This window comes from Aotus nancymaae, unplaced genomic scaffold, assembly GCF_030222135.1.
Source record: "Aotus nancymaae isolate 86718 unplaced genomic scaffold, 86718_ANA_hifiasm-v0.15.2.pri h1tg000016l, whole genome shotgun sequence".
NCBI lineage: Eukaryota > Metazoa > Chordata > Mammalia > Primates > Aotidae > Aotus > Aotus nancymaae.
Window position 1 is genome coordinate 45584432 of NW_026988428.1, and position 12053 is coordinate 45596484.

General features: G+C 38.8%; 1 protein-coding gene and 1 pseudogene across 5 annotated transcripts in view; one reads left to right on the forward strand and one right to left on the reverse strand.

Moving 5' to 3' along the window:
- The window catches only part of TAFA2 (TAFA chemokine like family member 2), a 507397-nt gene that overhangs the window by 174827 nt on the left and 320517 nt on the right, over positions 1-12053 (reverse strand). The gene's annotated exons all lie outside the window — the stretch shown is intronic.
- Positions 1051-5319, forward strand: LOC105711980 (keratin, type II cytoskeletal 8-like; annotated as a pseudogene).

Genomic DNA, 12053 nt, shown 5'->3' on the forward strand with positions numbered 1-12053 from the left:
GGTGGAGGGGAGGATGGGGAGGGATAACACTGAGAGAAATGCCTGATGTAGGTGACAGGGGGGATGGAGACAGCAAACCACCATGGCATGTATGTACCTATGCAACAATCCTGCAGGATGCAGGATGTGAACATGTACCCCAGAGCCCAAAGTTCAGTAAAAATAAAATATAAATAAAAGAAAGAAAATAAATATAATTTTTGCAATTTAATAGGAAATGCATGTGTCCACCAAATCAGTGATGATGTTTGTAAAGGAGAGGGCTAGATAATTGAGATCTAGACAACACAAAACCATGTTTTATATTTGTCCTCTTCTTCTACAAAAACTTCAGGCAAAAGTACTAACAATTAGAAAATTTGGGATTACCTTCTCCTACCCTCTTAACACAATGACACTTTGTCACAATATGGATTGAAACAGGTGGTAGAAGACAAGCAGCTAATTTGTAGATCTGTAAACAATCCACAAAGCTTCCACTCCTGCATGATCTGGAGATGGCTATATTTCACAAATGTTAGGTAGAGCACCATTATATAGAATGAGAAAGAAAACTTCCAATTATATGTATCGTTTTATAGATGGCTAAATCACAAGCCTTATATTTAATTTTGTGATTATATATGGTAAAAAAAAAGAGAGCTCTGCACATAACTTAGGTTCTGTATATAAGATTCATAATAAAATTTTTCTTTCTTTTTAATAAGACTTTTATAATGCAAATAAGACTTTTATTAATGCAAATAAGCTATGGTAATCGAACCAGTTCTAAATATTTCTTCACTCTATTACCCTTGGGACTAGTTAAGACTTTTATTCCTTTTGCTCTGGTATACCTGTTCTCTTGGGAAATGAGGCACAGAAGAAATCCACCTCACCTCAGCTTCTTCTCCTGCATGCTAGCGAGTGGAAGAATGAGTGATAACAATAAAAACAATCTTTAGGAGTTATTTGTTAGGATATAGTTTGTGGTCCAAGAACATTTATTCTCACTGTAGTTACACCTACAGATATGAAGGAGTCTCCATTTTATGCATTTAACCATCCAGTATGGTCAATATGCCAGCCAACACTAGCTACTTAACAGCATGCATTCAAGAAAGAAAAATAGCTTTACCAGCAAAACATTACAACATGGAACCTCCCTTCAAGACAGATTGTTCTCAGAGGTAAGTGAACTGAAGAACTAAAGTTGCATATCCAAAGGCCTCTGCTCATATAACCATCCTTCTAAAGCACTAACATCAACATATTTCAACCATACCATCAACAATTATAAAAGCAAATTGTTTAAAAAAGATAGTAGCAGTTGTGTGTCAAAAGGAATGCAATTCAATGTCCTCAAAAGAAACCAAAAAAAAAAAAAGAAGTACAAGAAGAGACCGTTTAATCACTAAAGTTCACACTTTTCTCAGAGAATAATAGTTCAAGCAAAATTTTTGGACAATGATGTGCACTAGCATTAAATGCCTGAGTGGAGCAACTTCACAAAGCACAATGAAAGAGAGGCAGTGATACTGGGAGCAATATACTTTTATAACTATGTTTCATTCATACTCCTTTTATGTGTTTGACATTTGTACATTACTTCATATACCTTAATGAGCCGTCTTTGAGGGAAAGGTAGAACATTATCAGATTTTAATATAACGAAGTACCATACTCAGGTTTCAGCTAACAGCTTAAGCAACTGAGAAGTCAACTGATTAAGAATCAAAGCAGCAACCAATCTGTGCTACAAACCTCAGTCTACAGTAAGCCTCTGTAACATACTGCTTTCTGACTTGTTCCTTTTGCAACAAGATTTCAGTTCCTTTTAGAATCTCACTTTTTCACTCTTTCCACTATCTTGGACTTCCCTGTAGGAATAAAATCAATCACATAATAGTCACTACTCTAACTTCTTTTTGCCATCAGCCACTTTGTTCCACCCCTACCATTTTCCTTATGGATGAATTTGGTTTCCTGTCATGATGCAGGTATTTTCCTGCAGTATGCAATCATACGGCAAAACAGCAGTCAAGTGGTTAAATGTTCAATCTTGAGAAATTTTCCCAATGCTAAGATGTATTCTATTGTGAAATTATGCCCCAAGGTGGTGGTGGAAAGCTATTACCTGGATCTATTTCCTAAAAATTCTCCAAAGAACACCCTGAGGAAAGCCCTACATTACAGGGATATGAAGAACTCGTCCAAACTACAGCCATCGTCATTTCATATTTGCTGAAAACCTAGTGACCTTATTTCCTCCCAATTGATATCCTATTACTTCAATTGCTAGGGAGAAGAGTTCAAGACACATCAGGTAGAATACCACACAAACAAGCAGTGCCAGATATCACTACTGTTTAGTAACAACTTAACCAGTAATCCCCAAGTTTACACTCTTCTTGCAATGTACAATAGACATGAGAGTACTTCACAAACTGTATAGTAGTCTACAAATTAGACTTATTACCAAGTCATACTAAAATAGGTAATAGGGTAAATGAATACACAAATTGTGATATATACATATGTGTGTGTGTGTATACACACATATACATACATATACATATATATATACACACACACAGTGGAATATTATTCAGCCTTAAGAAGAAATTATAACATAAATGAACTTGGAACATGTTAAGTAAAATAAGCCAGACACAAAAGTACAAATACTATGTGATTATACTTACCTGAGAGGTACCTAGAATAGGTAAATGTATTGCAACAGAAAATAGAATAGAGATTACCAGGAGCTAAAGGGAGGGGGAAATGGTGAGTTATTATGTAATAAACACAGAGTTTTTGTACAGGATGATTTTTAAAAGAGTTCTGGAATACATAGTGGTAATGTACAACATTGTGAATGTACTTAATGCCGATGAAATATCCAAAAAAAGCTAACATGGTAAACTTTATATTATGTCTATGTTACAACAATAAAAATGAAGAATAACAGATAAGATGGCAAGAGTCACAATGGGAACAGCTCTGCTTATTGGCTCTACCATATAAGCTCCATTTATTTTCTTCCTGACACTAAACAGTATTTGAAATAGTATTAACCTATTTGCTTACTTGTTTATTGTTCCTCTCTCCCCCTACTTGAATACAATCTACTATAATAGCACAAACCTATGCCTTCTATTTCACTACTTTATTTCTAGCATTTATGATGTTTCTTATCAGAGTAGGTGCACGCTAAGTATTTGTCGAATAAAATAAATAAATGGGAGAAACACTACAGATGTCCTTTTAATTTTGAGTTTGGTTACTCTGCATGATCACACACATTTTCTTATGTCCAATAACATTTAATGACTCTACTTCTTGTAGGCAGTAGAATGCTTTCAATTGTTGTTTATATTATATGTAAGTCTTGTATCTGTAAATAGAAGCTAAGCTCCTTGACAAACCATACGCTATAGCTCTATTTCCCCACAAAGTAACTTACTTTTGCATAGTGCCATATGGTAGACTAAGAACTTTTACATCTGTGATCATCTTTGGTTCACATGATCATGAGGCTGGCAGATGGAATCATCCCTCTTGCCGAGATGAGGAAGCAAGCTCAGAGAAGGGAAGTGACTTGTTCAAAGTCAAAGTTAGTAAGTAGCACAGCCAGAACTCAAAACCAGTATCCACCAGGCACAGTGGTTCATGCTGTGGCTCAATGCTTTGGGAGACCAAAGAACGAGGATTGCTTAAAGACAGAAGCTGGAGGCTGCAGTGAAGTGTGATAGCACCACTGCACTCCAGCCTGGGCGATAGAGCAAGACCCTGTCTCAAAAAGTGTTTAAAAAGTTCTTCCAGCTTCAGGCACAAAGTTCTTTCCATTAAAAGTTTGATAATGAAGCAGCAGCAGCTTCTCTGCTCCTTCTGGAATCTCCGCCTGGTTCAGCCTGGCTGCTTCCACTCCTGCCTCCACCATATACATCAGAGTGACCCAGAAGCCCTACAAGGTGATCACCTCCAGTCCTCGGGCCTTCAGCAGCCGCTCCTACACAAGTTGGCCTGGTGTCCACATCAGCTCCTCGAGCTTCTCCCGAGAGGTCAGCAGCAGCTTCCAGGGTGGCCTGGGTGGAGGATATGGTGGGGCCAGCAGTATGGAATTGATCACCACTGACACGGTCAACCAGAGCCTGCTGAGCTCCCTTACCCTGGAGGTGAACCCCAATATCCAGGCCCTGCACACCCAGGAGAAGGAGCAGATCAAGACCCTCAACAAGAAGTTTACTTCCTTCATAGACAAGATACGGTTCCTGGAGCAGCAGAACAAGATGCTAGAGACCAAGTGGAGCATCCTGCAGCCCCAGAAGATGGCTTGGAGCAATACAGACAACATATTCGAGAGCTACATCAACAACCTTAGGTCAAGAGAAGCTGAAGCTGGAGGCGGAGCTTGGCAACATGCAGGGGCTGGTGGAGGACTTCAAGAACAAGTACGAGGATGAGATCAATAAGTGTACAGAGATGGAGAATGAATCTGTCCTCATCGAGAAGGATGTGGATGAAGCTTACATTAACAAGGTAAAGCTGGAGTCTTACCTGGAAGGGCTGCCTGATGAGATCAACTTCCTCAGGCAGCTGTATGAAGAGGAGATCTGGAAGCTGCAGTCCCTGATCTCGGACACGTCTGTGGTGCTGTCCATGGACAACAGCCACTCCCTAAGCATGGACAGCATCATCACTGAGGTCAAGGTCCAGTACAAGATCGTCAGCGCAGCCAGGTTGAGGCTAAGATCATGTACCAGATCAAATATAAGGAGCCGCAAACGCTGGCTGGGAAGCATGGGGATGACCTCAGTGCACAAAGACTGAGATCTCTGTGATGAACCGGAATGTCAGCTGGCTCCAGGCTGAGACTGAGGGTCTCAAAGGCCAGACAGCATACCTGGAGGCTGCTATCACAGATGCCAAGCAGCACAGGCAGCTGGTCATTAAAGATGCCAATGCCAAGCTGTCCGAGCTGGAGGCCGCCCTGCAACAGGCCAAGCAGGACATGGTAGGGCAACTGCGTGAGTACCAGGAGCTGATGAACGTCAAGCTGGTCCTGGACAACGAGAGCGTGACCTATAGGAAGCTGCTGGAGGGCGAAGAGAGCCAGCTGGAGTCTGGGATGCAGAACATGAGCATCCATACAAAGGCCACCAGTGGCTATGCATGTGGGCTGAGCTTGGCCCAGGGAGCCTCACAAACCCTGGCCTCAGCCATTACCTGGGCTCCAGCTCCTTCAGCCACACCAGCCCCACGAGAGTCATGGTTGTGAAGATCCAGACCATCAATGGGAAGCCGGTATCTGAGACCTCTGACATCCTGCCCAAGTGAACAGCTGCGGCAGCCCCTCCCACCCTACCCCTCCTGTGGCTGTCCCGGAGTCCATGAGAGAGGCTGCTGTGCAGGGGAACACAGGGAACAGGAGACCCACCTGAGGCTCAGCACTAGCTCTCAACCCACCTGCAGGGGCAGTTTACTGCCTGCAGATCCCCCTTGCCCATGCCTCCAAATACAAAATAATTCAATTGTCTTTTTTTTTCCCCAAAATACACCCTCAGCTAGCTGTGCCACTGGTCAAAAAAAAAAAAGTTTGATAATGAAAGCAATGATTCTAATGTCATATTTCCATAATGTAGAATAGAATATGTTAGAATAATTCCTACTAAATTTTTTTCTGGACCTATGGGAAAAAAATGCCTTGGCCATGGGTTTGTTTAAAATGCTAAAAAAAAAAAAAAAAAAAAAAGAGAGAGAGAGAGAGAAATTATACATGGCTAGAAATAATTTAGCTGATTATTTGTCAATAGAATGATATATAAACAGTTATGCATTGCTTAATGATCAAGATACATTCTAAGAAATTTATCATTGGGCAATTTTAATGTGTGAACCTCATAGAGTGTACTGACACAAACCTATATGGTACAACCTACTACACACCTAGGCTGTATGGGATAACTTACTGCTTCTATGCCACAAACCTCTAGGCAACTGTAACACAGTGATGTTTGTGTATCTGAGTATATCTAATTTCATACAAAAAGTACAGTAAAAATAGCATATTAAATCTTATGGGACCATCACTGGATGTATGTACAGTTCATCATCAGCAAAAACATAATAAGCTTATGACCGTATAGAAAAAACTGACTACAAATATACGATGGGGCCAGTAGGAGCCAGGCAGGCAAGTCAGTGAAGTGAGGGCTCAATGATCTCACTGCCCAATTCAACTCCAGGAACCTTTCAGCTTCAGCCCATTGAGGACACATGGGAAGGGGAGTCTCGTACCACCCCCTCCTCCCATTTTCCTTCAGGAGCCAGAAATCCAGAATCATATCTGAAATTGATCATTTTTAAATGTTATCGATTGATCTCATTTTTGAGAACATTCTGCATGCCAAATACAGTCTGTGGGCATCCAGGGTATGGCTTCAGTTCTAAGCCATCTTATTTCTGAGTAGGTTTTACAACCAACAGCACTTTTTACTCCTGGACTGTCTAAACTATGACTTGAATCAGAAAAAAAACAAATAAAAGCAGGAAGAGAGCATATAAAGATAAAAAAAAATCTAGGTTATTTTCCCTGTGTTTCTTATTTATCCACATTGAAAATTTTGCCTAGACTTATGGACTTTAAATGAGTGTCGTTATATGAAATAACTGGGCTTATAAGAGTACTTTAAAGTCCTCAGATTTAAAGATGTTTAATGTACAAATGCAACTTAAACTAAGTTTGCTGTCCATGGGAGAATCCAGAGGCTAAACACAGAGCATTTATTATTGCAAGGACAGGATCTGATGTTTCCACTCTATACTTTAGCAGTGGCACATAAAGATTATAATTGAGAATGAAAGAAAGAAAAAGGCCTACTGAACAACAGATGTCTTGAGCTAGAAGCAGCAATCACAGCATCTGCACTTTCGCGTCGAGAGAAAAACACTGGAGGAAAACAATAAAGCACAAGGTACAAAAATACCAAACAAGTCAGCTGGTTTTTTCAGTTGACAGAAAAAAAAAAAAGAGTACAAAAGGATATTTAGAAGACTTTGGCAAAATTCTGAAGCCTTAAATAGCTTGTGGTTCAGATGAGCTTAGAAACGGAGGCAAAAAGAGTAAAAGAATAAAATGGCTATGCTTAGTTTTCCACCTAGTGTAAGGCTTAAAAGACAATTCAGAACTGGCTCAAATTTAGACTCTTTCACCAAGATCAGTTCCATTGCTTCTCTGTTGGTACCATCCTTCAAATGTCAAATTCTTTCCAATTTATTACATGTAACCTTCCAGAAAGCACCTTAAAAACTGCCTAACTTTATTTGCTTGCAAATGCTCTATGCTATGTTTATATATTCTACTTGCTACATAACACAGAAACAATGCAGGATTGGGAGTAACAACACTTGGATTCAAGACTTGGCCACCTGTTTAGGTAGATGATTTTTGGAATCATGTAATCCCTTTGAGCCTCAGTTGATTATGCCTTAACTACCACACAAGGTTGTTGCAAGGATTAAAAGAAACAACCTATATAAAAGTGTCTCTCAAGTTTTAATCTTAATAATACATTACCCACAAAGCCAAAAGTTTATCCTCCAATGAAACTACAACCTGATGATTTAACAAACATTATTAAACATCTACTGTTATTTTAAACACTGGCAATATATCTGTGAAAATGGCAAGGTCCCTGCCTGCACACATGGAGCCCATAATCTGATTACACTTGTAAATTCTTAATTTGGGATTTGATGATAGCATAGTAAACAAAAAAAATTTCATCTTTCAGCTAATAAGTAGATTACTGGTTTGTGATAATGTATTGTTTTTCATTTATTTTCATAAAGAAAAGAATATAATGGCATTATCTTAATTAAATTCAAAAAGGCACTTAGCCTGAAACCACAGTCAAGGCATTATTTACTACACATGTGTCATTGGAATAGCGTAATTAGCACCACAGACACACTTGCTATCATGTAAACATAAGAAAAACGCAGCTGCTTACTCAAAGTTTGATTTGTGGAAATATGATATATGCATCCAAAATAGCAATTACTAAGTTTTCATCTTACGCAAGGCCCCACAGTGGACACTATAATGGATAAATCAGCAAGCCTCAGTTTACTGCTTCCTTCAAATAACTTGTAATAGAGGAACAAAAGATTTGTGAGCTCAGGTAAGTAAGAGAATGATGTATGAATACTGAAGAAGGGATTATAGTGGCTTAGAAAGAGATACTAAATTTAAGGTGTCAAAAGGTGCCCTCATGAAATTTTGACCAATAACGCAAAGCACCAGACCAATAATCAAAACTACCAGTTTGAGTCTAAGTATGTATTCACCCATATTGGGTTCTTTGAACTGAAGTAAATTACTTTAATGCAGATTTTCTATCTATGAAATTAAAAAATAGAAAATTACCAGTATTCTGGTCTTCTGTAATCCTTGAGTTGGAAGAACTCATGATAGAATGAACAGATTCTTCCGAATACCAGTTACCCCACAGTTTTGGTAGCTGCATTAGATAACGTATGTGAAGCACTCTCACTATTTCTTACACCAAGTAGGTCCTCGATAAATGTTGAACCTTGATCTGAAGTAGGAAATAGTTGAACTAAACCTTAACATATTGGTAAGATTTTAATATACAGAGATAGGAAGAAACTAATGTCAAGCCAAAAGAGCTGGCTGAGGAAAGACACAGAATTTAGAACATGCAAAGAGTATGAATGGCAAGTAATCTCATTTAACTCTACTCTAAAGTGCATTAAGCAGAGGAATAAGAGGTAAACTTGGAACAATGGAACCGACCCAGAATATTTAGGATGTGACGGCCACATGGAAGTGTTTGCCCTTAATGTAGTAGGTACCAGCGAGGCATGGGGGGACTGCAAAGGGCATCAGCTTAAACATGTAAAATCTAAACAAATTCTCTTTGTCATTTGATGATCAAACATCTCCAAAGAAAACCAGTCAACAAGTTCTTTGGATAAAGTATTTGCCACTAGCTTATATGACACCACTACCATTTCCAGTTAACATAAATAGAAAAACATTCTTTGAAGATTTGCAGTTCCAAATGTTTGTAGTTGCTCTCTTTTAGCAGGACACGAGTGAATGCCACTCTCAATATTAGATGCATTGCATTTCTCAGAATTTATCTTTAATCAAGCTATCTTAAAAACTTGAGATGCTCAATGGAAAGATTGGTATCAATAAAGTACAGAGTTTGTAATTTTTTTCAGAAAGACTTTACCATTTCTGAATCCTATGATACTCCATATAAATACAAAAGAAAACATGACAAAAATATGTTCCCTAGGCTACCAATATGTACTGTATCTTAAAACTACTATGCAATATGTTTGTACTATGATGAAGAGGGTTATAATAAGAGAATAAAGAATAATTTGAGAGAGAGAAAAAAAAGAAGCTAAAAGATAATATCTAAGCTTAAATAAAAACAAAAGCATTTCAAATGTGGTACCCTGCATCCTTTTAAGAGTTTTTCACTCCATCCCTTAATAAAATTCAGCCACATTTCTTAACTGAAGTATGACAATACTCGCTAAATAAACTTCTTTGTTTCTACCATAGGGAGTATCTAAATTTATAGTTTCTTATTTTTACAGACCTCTTTCAAATGGACGAAATATTTCACAGTCATAATTCAATACAGTGAATAAGATATTTTATTATAAAAATAGGGAAACTGAGGCTCAGATGGGTGAAGTGACTTGCCCAGTCAGAGTATACCCATAAGGGACAGCTTTAGGACCCATATGCAGGTCCCCTTATTATGAATCTCTTGTACCTTCTAGCATATCATCCTATAGCAAAACTAGTGAGCATGCTATGCATCTGATAAAGAATATAGAAAGAGTTCCTGGCATTCATAATAGTTGCTCTTTTACACACAGGGAAAAGAATGACATAATGCCAGGGTCCACAGCAGCTTTGGTCCTTTTTCATTTATCTAACATAGTCCTACAACTTCCATACTGAGAATTGTATAAAAATAATCGAGTTCACAGAACCCTTGATACCATCTGCTGACACCACACTGTACAAATATTAAATGTAGATGATAATACAATTAAGTTTTAATCTACTTGGGGATACTAGCCAATTTGTGGACCATCTGGGGAGCATGTGTCCTCCACCTCAGTTCACCTTTGCTGTTTGCCTGATTCTGCTCTTTCTTTCTTTCTGAAGGTGTAAAGAATGAAAACTGACGACTACATTAAAATATAACTCAGAGGGCAATGGTATGCTGGAAAACTACATAATGGTCCCCAATGATAAACAGAAATAATTTGAAGTTCTCTGCTACTGGAACTTTTAAGTGTCACTCTTTTTCTCCATTCATGCCAGTGACTTGAGTGTGGGTGTTATGTCATGTCTGAACAGGTTTCATTCCCACTTTCTGATTAAGGAGAATACTATGATAGATCCTCCAAGACAGATAGAATAGGAGACAAAATGATTCTCTTCTCCTTTCTTGTGCACATTAGACAGCATGTCTAAGGATACTATCTTGACTCCATCACAAGAACCGATCAGAATGGAAAATAGAGTGTACAACCAATGGCACGCACTCAACTCTAGACATAACCCCAAGTTTTGTCAAACAGTTGGTTAATAAATAAGAGGGGCTATGCTGTGGGTAAGGGCTCCCTTTGAAAAGAAGAAAGCATTTTTTCCAAAGCCAGAACTTATCTTCTCCTCCGTTAGGCTCAGACCTCCCTCCTGGCATTAGGTTCAAACCTAGCATTCAGAATAAAAAATTTAAAGAGACCTGGCCCATTGCTATGGGAGTTACATGGCATTTGTCAGTCTGGCTTGCATGTGTTGCCCCAGTTCTGGAAATTGAGCTGCTGTCATTTTCCCAGGCCTCACTCCTTTTCTGGGGCACCTGTAGAAGACCTCAGTTTGTTCTTTCTATGACCCCCTTCCCCCACCACCACTCCCCCATGGAGTACTGTTTCTGAAACTTAGTCCTGCTCTTGGCTGCCTCCGGACAATGTTTCTTCACACTGATTTCCCACTTGCATCTCCACTGCCCTCCTTAAGAGTACTCTGGCTATATTGCTTTTGCCTTATCTGTAAGTGCCATGCTTTGCCTACCAGAATGGATCCTCAGAACATACATTAGGCCTGATTCCAACACTGGGCCCTCACAGTGGCAAGGTCTCATGTGGGTCCCAGTGGTCCACATCTGTGTCCACTTACTGGAGTTAATCACTAAAGGCTTACACTCTAATTGAAAGAGATGTACAGTTAAAAAAGGATTGGTTCTTGACTTTTGTTTTATATTGTTAGCTCTTACAGGCACTTAAGGATAAAATAATATGGTTCATTAATTTGTGGGCTACTGGCATAATTTGGCTATAATTATAACCACTTTATAATTGATAATGTAATGATGGCACTGAATAGTGGGAAACTTGAGAACCAGACTTCCTGGACTCAAATCCCAGCTTTGACATTTGCTAACTTTGGGCCATTGGGCAAAATTAACAACTGCCTCAATTTATTCAACTATGAAATAAGAAAAATAATAATGCTTTCTTAAAGGGCTTTGATGATGAAATGTATTAAAATATATAAAGTAGGACCTGCTCATAATAAATGCTCAACTAGTAGATGTGAATTAACTGGAGTGGGGGGGCTGCCATAGCTAAAAAATAATAAGAGTCACAGAGAAGACCAAGTAAGAAATAAGTCCCATACTGAAATTCACTATTAAATGTTTCAAGAAGACTTCTCTGCCCCTCCGCAGGACAAGCTGAATTTGACTCCAATATGTCAGTAACTATTTGGCAGGGAAGTCTGGAGTACTAGGTCTACCTTGACAGCCTATTACCTACATGGAAGCTTTTTATCTGTTAAATGCAGAAAAGAATTCTTCCTACCTAGTAGAGTTGGCCTTATTACAAAATTACTTAAGACAGATGAAGCACTTAGAATAACGCCTGACATACAGAAAACACAAGGGTTAGCTAATTGCTATTAGGAGTGTAGCCTAACACAATGGTCAGGAAGATGCAATGATGAAACTAGA